The following is a 13,519-nucleotide window of genomic DNA, read 5'->3' on the forward strand; positions in this document are numbered from 1 at the left end:
CTACTTAACGTTGAGTCTCTACTTTTCTATATGTTACTGAATAAATTACATATGCAGTAATATTTTACCTTTGCACCCATCTAAAATGTAAAGGTACAAAATTTTTAGGGAATCATATATTTTTAAAACCTACATGGATTTATTTGCAGTTATTGAATATATTGAAATCCCATTCTAACCTACAGTGTAACAAATGCACCTCATTCTCAATGATCCAAAGCAGGGTCATGTCATTTGATATCCATTCATTACATTAAAAATATCTTAATGATTTGATATTACTGAAGGGTACCTTTGTGTTCACTTTAAACAAAATGTAATTGAAAAGATACTTATGCAGAAAGAAGCATGCTGTGGCTCACCACCCTAGAAACATTCTAGAAAAGACCCAGATGAGGGCAGTGAGCTCAACATGTAGAGTGAAGAAGTATAAGCATGTGATGAACAAATCCATGTATGGAAAGGTTAAATATGATTGGTTAGAGGTTTGAGTTATGTAACTTGTTATGTAACTCCCATGTGCTATAAAACAGCAATGGGAGGGGCTCCTTGCTGAAGGGACTCTGGCTGATTTTTGTACCGGGGCTCTCCCTTTGTGCACATTGAATAAAGCCTTGTTGAATTGAATCAAACTGAATCGAATCAAAGACCCTTGATTTTACCTGGCATCTGACTCATTTGGGAACCACAAAATCCCAACATTACTAAATGATATTTATATGATCAGAGCTGACCAAGATTGTTAGCATACACCTCTACCCCGCTATAATGCAACCCGATATAACACAGGTTCGCATATAGCGCGGTAGCAGCGAGGCTCCGGCAGCACTTTAAAGGATCCGGGCTCCGGCTGCCGTGGGGAGCCCCGGGCCCATTAAATCACCACTGGAGCCCTGCTGCTGCTACCCCGGGGTTGCGGCAGCAGGGCTTGCCAGCGATTTAAAGGGCCTGGGGCTCCGGCTGCTGTGGGGTAGAGGTGTACTAGTTTATTCATAATATCAAATTGAATAAATGGCTTGATTATTTTAATAAACCCAATTTGAAAAGGCATGATTATACAAATGAAGATTATTTGACTTTCCTCCAAAACAAGGGGAGTGGGATTTTTCCTAGATATTTTCAGTGTTTGTTGATGACACTAAACAAACACAAAATCATGGTCAACAACTTACAATCAGTGTGTCTGACTGCAAAGCAAGCAAATCACATGGTGGGGGATGCACATTAATCAATACCCAATACTATAAATGTTAATTACTCTCCTTAAAGAAAGGACCATCAGAAGCTTCATGTTTTCATATTTGAGACTGCTTAGTTCTCAGTGTAGATTATTTACTATAAGAGATATTTCTATCACTGAAAGACACTATGGTTATGTAATTTGTCATTACAGAAATCAAAAGCAAGCATAAATATTCTAAATAATGTTTTCAGAATCTTGATTTTAAATTGTAATCAGACTTTTTTTAATAGAAATTGCTAACTAAACATTAGCGATCAAAGGTGGCAGAATAGGAAACCGCAGAGAATCTAAATGATATTTTTACACCCATTTTTGCTTAAAGAAGATAATATAAAAGTACTTTTCCCTAGATTACTCTTTACAAGTAGCAAAGGTGAGACATTGTGAGAAAAATAGGTATCCAAAATAATGTGGTGGAAAACCCTGAGATGTTACATTCCAATAAATCTCTACAACTGGATGACGGTTTTCATCAGAAAATTCTAAAGGAAAATGGAAATGAAATAGCTGAGATATGTAATTCATCATTAAAAATAGTTATTATACCAGAGCACTAAAAGGTAGGCTGTGCTTACTTAGTATAAAGAATGATCCTGTGAAATAAAGGTTTACCTTATAACTTGTAAACAGTGTAGAAAATTATAATACTGTTATAAAAGTCTTGATAAATATACTATTACAGGACAAAATAGCATGGCTTGGGAAAATATATTTTCTGTTTCTTGTTAGAATTAATTGAAATAGAACAGTGAAAACTGAAAACAAGTAACTATAATTTATTTAGATTTTCAAAGGTATTTTGATGAAGTCCCAAACAAGTGGCTCTTATGGAAATTTTGCAATATTGGGCTGAGAAGTAAAGTTCGGTCATGGATTACAAACAAGTAAAGTGGAAGGAAATAACGAGTAGGAATATATGCCATCATTAATGATCACTCAGTATGGAATAATAGCAGCATACCCAGAGATCAGTACAAAGTATTGTTCAATATATTGATTAACCATCTGGAAAAGGCAATAAAGAGTCACGTGGCAAATTTGCTGATGACACACTTTTATTTACATTAGTCAAATCCAGGAAGAACTGTGAGTAACTCCAGAAAGACCAAATGAAACTAGGTAATCGAGCAACATGATAGCAGAAAATTCAACATAGACAAGTGCAAAGTAATGAACACTGGAAGGAACAATTTAAACTACTTGTACACACTAATGGGTTCTGAATTAGTGGTAACCTCACAGGAAAAACTTATTTAAGAATCAACTGCTTAATGAAGACTTCATTGTGCAGCAGCAGCCCTAGAGAAGACTTAGATGTTAGACTATACTAAGAAGAGTAATGACGACCAGAATAATAATAGTCTCAATATGCATCAATGGTACATCCTCACCCCTAATATTATTTCAGTTTGGTCATCTCATCTCAAAAAAGATATCTGAGAACTAGAAAATAAGGTGCAAATAAAGGTTTCAAAAGAGAAGTGGGATGATGAGGAAAGACATTTCATAAGAGGACCAATTAATAAGAATTATGAACAGGGCTGGAATCAGCTTGAGTTTGTTCTGGCTTCTACTTGGACAGGGCTCCCAACATGGAAAGCTCACCAAGAAGGAAGGACGCAGTAGTGACAAGTGGCAAAAATCACTGCTAGTGCTGAAGATATTTGGGGCAAGCACTGGGCAAAAAGGATATGGGCCAAGGCAGATATGGGATATGCTGAGTCAATGCCTCCCTTCTGCAGCCTCTGTTGTACGATAAACCATGAGGCTGGGCAGTGCTGGTACAATTGTCTACACCCTTGTTGAACAAATGCCCACTGTGGAGCTTGAGAATCAACTGCCAAAGGGACATATAAATGCCATCTCCTGTGGCCAGAATATGGCCCAGAATATTGTGATGGCCAGCTATTAATAATTAATTGTAAGTACCACTGAAGTCAATGAAAAGATTCAGATTGACTACCATGGTATATAGTTTTAATCCCATACTGCCCTGAGCTTTGGATCAGGCTTAGGGCACTGTGAGATTAAAACTATATAACAATAGTCAATTCTTCCTCCAAAGAATTTATGAATTAAAACAGAAAAAAAATCAGTCTACTCGGAATGCACTAGGAGACTCAAAGGATACTGATAATTTAGGGTTGTTTTATTTTAAATAAAAATGAGATTACACTGTCAAGGGTTAGAATAAAGTAGGTTCTCATGAAACATCTTTGTTGTTGCTGCAAAAATGCATTGGTTTCGTTGAAGTAAATGACAAAAATAATACAATAATATAAAATATTTGAGAGGAAACACAAGAAACATACAGAAAGGAGGAAAGGGGTAAGGGGAGCATGACACACTGCAGAGGGAGGTCATTCCAAGAGGCTTCTTTCTACCATGCACCCTGGGGCAAGTGGAAAAAGGAACTCAAAAATGAGAAGGCAACACACATCCATGGATAAAAACGAAATACTTTTGTGCTCAGTATAAAATTAACCTGGGTAATTCAATGCCACAGGATATTAGTGAGGCAAAAAAATCATCAGAATTCAAAATAGGACTAGTTACATATACTGAATGAGAAAAGAATCTAAGAAAAGATAAACTAGCTAGGGTAACAATTTCAAGAGATACCAGTTCTTATGTTTCAGAGCATAAAGCGATCAGCAGATGAGATTATGAAGAAATCTCTCTCCATTACAATTGCTATGGGGCACAGTATGGGTTATTTTGCTTTCTTCTTATGTTTCTGGTACAGAACACTGCAACAGGATGAACACTTTGCCCACACTACATGAACCACTGAGCTATTCCTTTACAGCAGCTCCTCTTTTCCTTGCTGGAGTTTTTCCTTTATTATGTATCAGACGTGTTATAAAAGTTCTTCCTCTGAGACTTACCGGTTTAACCACATTTTTCCTCTCAATTTTCCACTTATTAACATTTTGCGACAGATCACGAATGTACTCTTCTGGGTTTTTTTGTTATTTGCTCAGGGACTGTGCATAGAGCAGGGGATTGATAATAAGAGAGAGGGAACCTTTCACCTCTGTGTCACTGATTTCTTTCCGGCCCAACTTAAAGTTGTTGCCATCTGATGACTGATTGCCTGCATAAAATAACTTGTGATCCAAACTCAGTACCTAGTTGACAGGTTTCCAATTTGAAAGAAAAAAGAACGCTACCAAAATTAACACTGCTGCTGGCAATTTCTGCAGAGACCCTCCCAGGATTTAATGGACAGAATGAATTACCTGCCCAATTTTAAATGTGGTTGACAAGCCAGTGGAGAGAAGCTTGCCATGCCCATGCTGTAACTGTTCTGAAGCTAAAAATAATCAGGCATCAGAGCTGTCAATCTTCCACTGACATTACATTTTGTAAAAAATATTACACATTAAAAAAAGAACAAAACACAACAGGTTATTACAATCATAATAACCCAAGAGAAAATTTACACCAGGTCAAATTCATCCCTGTTGACACTTGACTGGCCAACCGCATTTGTTAATTTCCTTCATTTAGTTATTTTAGAAGGCTTAGAGCTTGATCCTAAACCCACTAAGGCGGAAATGGGAAGAGACTCATTTATTGCAGTGGGCTTTGGCTCAGGACCATAATCACTTGTTACAGACATGACAAAGTTTAATTTATCCCACAGACTCACAGTAACATTTGTTTAGGGTGAGATTTTCAAAAGGCACTCAACACTGATCTTTGTTCCCACAAAGTCAACAGTCTATATTGGCCCATAGGACAATGCTGAGAGCTTGTGAAAATCTTACTCTTAAGACTAAAAACTACCCATTGGGTTGAATTTTCAGAAAGGCTCGGAACAAAAATCAACTGACGACTTTTTACTACTCCACTCCTCATAAAATCCCCACATATTTGTATGCAAAAGAGTGAGATTTTAAACATAAAATATTCCATTGAAATTAGTTTGTTAAAAGCTTGAGCTGTGTCACTTTTATGTTTTATGAGGTTAGTGCATGAAACTGTCCTTCTTTAACAGTTTTATTCCATTAACTATTATTATTGTTTGATTGGGTTATGCTACAGCAGGTACTTTAAATTCTAACTGTCCTCAACCAATTTCTGAAAGCTAATCAGTCCATATGTGCAAAAGTATTACACATGCATGAATATATCAGCAAAATCTAGAGTTATGATGGACTTTGAGCACTCTATCTGCAATATTTCCATAGGAAAACCATTAATAGAGTTTAGCATTTGGTAAATAGGGACAAAATTGCAGCATTTTCTTTCACTAAAGGCCGAAGTAAAAACAAGAAATGAGAAAATATGAAAACAAAATACAAACAGTCATGGCTGAAAGGAATGGTCTTCTACGGGTAACTACTTTTATTTTTTTTAATAACTCCTTTGCTCTCTGTATTGGATGCTAAAGGCATGTTTACAAAGTAGTGTTTCCCTCCATTCTATTCTGTAATGAAACCATTCACATTAATGATACAATAAAAAAAACGTGTTTAAATCAGCTGAATTTACCAAAAAGGACCAAAAAACTCACTATCACACCTGTGGCCATACAAGTTGAAAAAGCAATGACATTAAGAATAACACTTGTTGGCATATGTGCTTAAGGGCTCAATTAGTTTGTATTTACATGGACTAATCTGACACCCATGTAAACTGATGTCTTTGGGAGCAGTAAAAGATATATATAGGAGCATGCTGTTCTAGTCTACAGTTTTGTCTACTAAACTGGCATGATAGCCCTCCCTGGGCTTGCAAGGCTCCTTATACCACATGAGGAATTCACCTTGCCAGAGGGCAGATTATATTACTGCTGCTGGCCTATCTTGAGATTTCCCTTGGAGTTAAATTGTTTTAATTCCCCACGGAACTCCAGAAAAGTTCCAAGACCATGGCCACTGCAGGCAAAGTGGTAAATCAAAACCCGTCCTGAGTGCCCTGGACTTGTCTTTCCCAGCCAATGCCAAAAACATTTTGGGAAGCATTGGGCACCTGAGGTTCTCTTGGCATAAAGAGAGGAAGTTACAGATTTACGGTCCACTTACTTCAGTGTCTGTGCTGGCAGAGGGAGTTAATTTACTGTGAATCTAGCATCGTGTGGAGATAGAAGTGTGGCTGTGTGCAAGCTGGTTATGACTTTCAAGCTCCCCTACTTTTTAGAAACTTTGGCTATTTTAAAAAAATTGAACTATCTTTTTCAATATCCTGCCAAAATTACTATCAACTCCGCTCATTTCTAAGGGCACAAGTGAGACAAAATAACAATGGAAAGAGAATTAATATCACAGCAGGAGAGTTTGAATGAATTATATTTGATACTAGCGTGTGTTCCAATGAAGCCAGGTAAGCCTGTCTTTCATCGAACAGAGCTATTCTGCCATCCACTGTAAAAAAAACCTGCAATACCAAACTGTGAAAACAAGCAAGCAAATAAAAGGACTTTTCACCATATCTTCCTTACAGTCCATGATCAGTAAAAAGGTTCTGTAGGTTTTATGTTGTTGTTGTTGTTTTTAAGAGGGGATAATGTAGCAGGTTATTTATTGGAATAACTCACTTGATCTCAGAGCATCTAAAATCCTGCCAGCACATAGCTCTTTTAAATATCTTTTTTAAAGCCTAACTGTCCTGTATTTTCAAAAAGTAATAGTTGTAGAATGGAATCAAGAAAACTAAGAATACTTTTATCTCTGATCCCTTAGGAAGCTTAAAAGATACCCACATTTTAAACCTCAAAGGCTTGAGGCTCTCATGCCACATATATCCTTTTCCTAATAAAGAGGATTCCCTTTGGAACCTGTCCGGTACCACTGGACAGATTCCAAAGGGAATCATCTTTATTTGAAAATATGGTGGAGGGTCACTTTCGGACTGCACAAGAAGCTACACCAAAAAAGCTACGCAATCTGCCTGCAAAGCATTTTTAGAGCCTATTGCTTAAAGAGACAGGAATAAGGACCCGGAATCAACCTTCGGCTTCCAACGTTTCAGTAAAGAGCACTGGCTTAAATGTTTTCTAACCTTTCTCTGTTCCTCTTATTCAAATAATATTACTAGCCAACCATGCTAGATTAGCTCTTAGAAGAAACGTATTGGTTTATCGACTTGTTGTTCCTTAACTTAATCCTGGATGTAATATCATGATCACAGGCGCTGACTTTCCAAAGAGTCGGGGGGTGCTTGACCTCCGGCTTGCTCCCAGGCCCCACCCCCACTCCACTCCTTCCCCCAAGGCCCCAGCCCTGTCCCGCCTCTTCCCACCCCTGCTCCACCTCTTCCCGCCCAGTTCTGCTCCCTCCCCCGAGTGCACTGTGTCCTCATTCCTCCAGGTCTAAATTCAGCAATGAAATACTGTCTTCAGTGCTGGCTCCCCAAAGGTCTTTAGCTACTGAGACCAATCCTGATTCTTTGGTATAAATCAAATAATTTCACGTGTAAATTGGTTTGTTGATGATTTAAGGGTGGGGCTGGCTCTTCTATTTGTGCACAGAAAGTTCAATAGGCATTTTAATATAAATGTGAATTCTTTCACTGACATAAGGAATGGATTCTGCTGAGGCAGTTTCAGAAGGGGCTATGGCCTGAAATGCTGTTTGTTTTTAATGAGAAAATAATATCTCTAAGACAAGTCAAGAGAAACTAAACACTTTCACCACCTGATGGCAGTTGGGGTCCTATATGAAATCAGTGTGATAGATTCCATCCATTTTTCAGCAGATAACTAGCCAGATGCCAATATGCCTGGCAAATTATCCTTGGCTTCTGTGGAAACTGCCAAAAAGTTGTGATTTTTGCCAGTAATTAAGTACTCTCTTATCTCTCAAGAAGGTCCCTTTAGACCAGTCTTTAGACCAGATGACACGGGGAAGTTTGCATAGACTCAGCCTATGTTATATTTGTCCTGAGGCTAAATATAAGACTTCAGTAACCCTTGCTATCACACAAACTCTTTTCATGAGCACTACATTCAGACTTTTTTTTATTATTTTTTTTAAGAAGACTATTTATTGAGCCTTGACAATATGGACAGGCAAGTCACTTAACAGTTAGCTGTTATGCAGGAAAATTAATCAAGTCTTATAGGATGAGTAATTCTTAAGGCTAAAACCAAAATATTAAAAGCAACCATCTTACAGTGCATCCTTAGATCAGCCCACGGACCACCTGACGATTCACCCAAAGTGCCTCAAAGAGAAGGCTCGTTAGTATCATCTCTAGGGAGCAGCAATGCACAAGCCAAGATATTTCACACATCTGACTTCTGAGGACCTGTTAAGCAGGGGTTTCAAACCCACTTTGTGAAGAGGACTAAATTACAGTTTGAATTATATAAAGGCCAAGTTTACCAGTTACGACTATATATGTTCTTGATCCACAACAGACCTCCCACTGCTAACAATGAGAGAAGAGCAAGATTAGAGTATGGATCTTATGCAGTAACTTCACTTTACAGTCATATTCAGCATCAGTAGATGAAAAAATGTGTATGCTGCTTTTTGTATTTCTGCCTTTTGTTTGGCTATTTGCACATGCAATTGCACAATTTACATGCACAATCAGGTAATTGTGCAAATTTGATGCACACTTGTGCACCTAATTTATTTGAAAATCTAGCTTTTAAAGTTTATAAGAGTTAACAACTCTATGGAGATGAAGAGTGACAGCAGACATCTCTTAGAACTGTTGTTCCAAGCTGTCTGCAGACTAAAGATGACAACTGTGCATTGGTTTTGGATAAGGGCTAGGCTAGAAAGTTACTTTATTTTGGACGGAAGCTTTTCACTTCATTCTGCAGACTCTGTCATACGGGTCAGAAAAGCATCTGAAGTGGGCCAGGATGTTTAACACCACTGCCTAATTTGCCAGACTTCCACAAAACCTAGATGCATGATCATCTGGAAGAGACATACATTTGAAGATATGTGATGCATTACAGATGTACAGAGCTCTAACTCAGTAGGAAAGTGTTGTTTCTACTGTATCTTCTGAGTAACTCCAATGCTGATGAAGTGTAACTAATTTCCTCACTTGGGCCCCAATTCAGCAAACATAAGCATCTGCTTAACTTCCCACTGAAACTGATGGAACTTAAAGAAAAGCACATGCTTGAATGGATCGCTAGAGAAGAAATGTGCTTAAAGTTAAATACAGAATCAGAGCCTATATTAATGTCCAAACAAATAAAAAAGCAGTGAAGGAAATTAGCCTAATTCATTTTTGAGGCTGAGAGAATACTCAAGAAACACCCTTACATACTGTAATATGCATTTTTACATCCAGAATATTTTTGGTGGTTGTTCCCTACATTCCACCTTTTTTTCAAGAGTATATTTTAGTTCAGTTGCTTGATTTGTTGTTGCTAATTCAGGGAGCCCAGACCACTTTCTCCTTAATTGCCTCTTAGTAAATAATACAGTTATTTCTGGGATAGTTAATGCTCTGAAAGAGAAGAGGAAGACACATGTTTACAAGTCAACCTAGCTCTTGCCCAACTAATCAGCACATATGCTGCTAGTGCATCTTTTCAGCTACTACCAAAAAACAAGTTAGTCAAAAGGGAAGCACCCATCAAATGCTAACAAAATTGACTATTACAAGAGTCAGAATGTCATTTTCATTACGGTTCAATGTTATAAAACAACATGGTAAAGCAAAGTGTAAACACACAGCAATCAGTTGCAAATCTAGCTAAGCAAAACAAAATACAAACTGGCAGATGTTGCCTTAATGAGTGAAGTGCTTGCTTTGGCAGAACTATCACCAGCAGACAGAGTAGCAATTTTACTGGTGCTTGCCTGTTTCTTGTTTTATCGACCTATGGTTCGTGGACAGGGTGGCTGACATCATTCACACTGACACGCAATGTTGCCATAAATGTTAGCTTTGTAGAAAACAACTCAAAGCAATACCAACCATTCGTTTTTTACTTCTTTTTTCTTTCCCTATGAAAATGCATTTTAGATGGTAATAACCTCTCAGTTAAAATAAAGATTCAAAGCAAAATAAATCAAAAATTTGCAGATGGTGCATTTTCCCTTGTTGTTCAGGCATTTTATGAGAGCTTGAATATAGAAGTGTTGACTTAAATATCCCTAAAGTGCAATTAGACTAATCCAGGACTCTTATTTTTTTAGATAAATTCCTAAGCCAATATCAGCTCACTGACTCACAAGACCTATACTTTATCCCTAAAACAGTTTCTTCAGAAAAAAAAACATGAAATCAATGCACATGCACCTGATTAGAGAATTTAGCCCTTTGGGAGGCCAGTGATGGAGAAATAGCATATTCTTCACCTTTGTATTCCCAAAGTAAATTATGCCCCTACCCTAAAAAAATATAGCTGTTCTTATTTTGCTCCATGCAACAATCTGAAAAAGGAAAAAACTCCAGTGCTTATAAACTGCTTAATGTACTGAACAAATCTGATGATTTTCTGCAGCGGAACTGACATTTAGTGATATAGAGCTCCATTCGCCCCTCCCACGACAGAGCTAATAGAAGGAAATCTCTGTGGGGTTTTGCCAATTGTGCTTTTAAAGATGGGCAGGGTTTGCCACCCCATATAATAGGTCAAGGATCCTGAGAGATTGGGAGAAGGTTAAGACCATCTGAGTGCAGGCCCTGTGTTCCTTCCCCTTGATGACAGGAATTATGCAGCCCCGAATCCCCCTTTAAGGGGATTCCCTATTAAAAACAAAGCTGTGGAAATATGATACAGACAGTGGAGTGGCTGGAGTATTTTCCATGCTTCTTTTGCCTTGAGTTCCCAGCCCAAGGGAGGGTTGGGGTCAGGTAAAAGACTAAATGATCCATATAACAGAGGATTTCTCAGCCCGTGCACTGGAACACTAAAAGTCCATCACAAAGCTGGGATCCTTGCCTGCAGGATAGACTTGCAGACCTCCCCCCTATGCTAGGATGATCAGATATCCTGATTTTATAGGGATAGTCCCGATTTTGGGGTCTTTTTCTTATGTAGGTTCCTATTGCCCCCTGCCTCATCCCAATTTTTCACACTTGCTGTCTGGTCACCCTACCCTATGCAAACTTCATATTATTATTATTATTATTATTATTGGGGAAGCAGAAATTACACTTATGGCACCTTAGAGACTAACAAATTTATTTCAGCATAAGCTTTTGTAGGCTACTGCTGAAATAAATTTGTTAGTCTCTAAGGTGCCACAAGTACTCCTGTTCTTTTTGCGAATACAGACTAACACAGCTGCTACTCTGAAACTTATATTTAGGTTACCTATAGCCCTGATTACATACAAAAATTGCACTAATTTAACTAAACTGGTGTCTAAATCTATTCAGTCAAATTGGTGAAACCCCCTTATGTCACATTCTTAATTCGGTTTAACAGCTGCTAATATCTGTTCTGATTTACAGGTATTTGAAAGCTCATGCTCTAGTGGTTGTTGCTCATCCCTCTGGTAGAGACTGTCTGTTAATTCAGGCAGACATTGTCATATCAGTTATACTTGGCTCACATTTTCCAGATTTTCTTCACAACCATGAAGGTTGGAAGCAATATTTTTAAAAAACAAAAGCTGAGATTCTGATGCCACATGACTCTGGGAGCTGGAGCCCTGCCCCAAGGCATCTGCCTGGGGCTTGATCCCATTCAGCTCATGGGTGTAGGGCAGGCCTGTCTCCCCTGAAGGGAGCCATGCCTGAGAAGCCTATCAAAGCCCAACAAAATATGCAGTATTATATTTTGAACATCTGTACAATCTACTGTGATTGGTATTTCATTTTGACATCTAACACAGGTGGAGCTGAGCCGAACACCATTACAGTGGTTGTTATAGTTGCATATAACAACATTTTTTAAACTTAAAAACAAGGGAAATTGTACACAAAAATTAAATTACATTAAATTAAAAGATGTTTAGGTTGCAAAGTGGCATACTTGAAAGCTAGGAAATACCACATTTAGAGAAGCCTCTGTATGTTTAATTCTGCCCTCTGACACTTCCTAAAGTTGAAATGTTGACTTTGTAAGCTAGATAGCTTTATTTTAATATAAGCGGGAAAATTTTGTTATACAATAATTTATCTACAGTGAGCTATGGGCTAGCTCCATTACAGATATGTAAGAGATTGCATATTGGGTCTCTGCCATGAGGAGCTAACAATTTACAATTCCTTAGTAGTTTGCTGTCTCCGCACACTGGAGCCATGGCAATTCCGTTGTTTCAGGGACCCTCCACATTTGGAAATTTGTGCCTAATTGTTATTTTTATGTATTGATTTTGTTTTGTAATCCTATCTTTTCACCTTTAAACTAGTAATCTCACATTGTGAAAGTAGGGAGACCAGATGTTCTGATTTTATAAAGACAGTTCCGATATTTGGGGCTTTCTATTACCCCCATCCCCCGTCCTGATTTTTCACACTTGCTGTCTGGTCACCCTATGTGAAAGCGATGGTCAAGTTGCCTGGTACTAAACCATTTAGGTCTTCATAGGCTAAAAGCAAGAGCTAGAACTGCATTCAGAAACCAGCCAACCATCCACGCAGCTCTCATACCACAGCACTTATGTGCTCAACACAAAGCTCCATTGTGTAAGTGGACAACCACATTCTGTGCTACCTTCAGCTTCTGAGTAGTCTCATGGTGCAGCTATATGTAAATCATGCTACAGTAGTCTAGTCTTACGGCCAGGGGCATTGATGCCACCGAAAGAAGTGGTCACACCAGTCTTTTTTTTTTTTTTTAAACCTCTGCTTGTCAAAAGGACTCTTGGCTACAGCTGCTACCTGAGCATTCAGTAGCAGCCCTGGATCAAGCAAGACCTCAGAATTGTGAGTCTGTCACAAGTGTGAGAATTTCCTAATTCAGAGCACTGACACAATCCCCTCCAATTCTTCCATTTGCTTCCCCATCACCTACCAACTTCACTTCCTCCTTTTCTGGACTGAACCTGAGACATCTAGCCCTTCTCATGGAGTCCCAAGCACCCCCCAAACACGAGGGAGATAATGAGACCAAGTTGTATGGTTTTACAGCTTTCTCAGAGCACATCTATCACAAGACATGTCTCTTTTCGGGAAAAGGGCTGTCATCAACAATAAGGTCAGAAATGCCCACAGAAATTCTTTTTACTTTTAAAATACATGGTATGTATTAGCTATGGTACTTCTCCCCAGCAAACCTTTCAGATTACTATGCTGCTTAGAGAACACTGATACTATCTTTTTTTGTGCTTCAACTAGAGCTAAAGTGGGAATAGTTCTGCTGCAACAGAAATGCTGTTAAAATGAACTGTTGTGGAG

General features: G+C 38.3%; 1 protein-coding gene across 26 annotated transcripts in view; it reads right to left on the reverse strand.

Moving 5' to 3' along the window:
* Nucleotides 1-13,519, reverse strand: part of DMD (dystrophin) — a 2,035,724-nt gene that overhangs the window by 404,790 nt on the left and 1,617,415 nt on the right. The window lies entirely within an intron of this gene.

This window comes from Mauremys reevesii, linkage group 1 (assembly GCF_016161935.1).
Source record: "Mauremys reevesii isolate NIE-2019 linkage group 1, ASM1616193v1, whole genome shotgun sequence".
NCBI lineage: Eukaryota > Metazoa > Chordata > Testudines > Geoemydidae > Mauremys > Mauremys reevesii.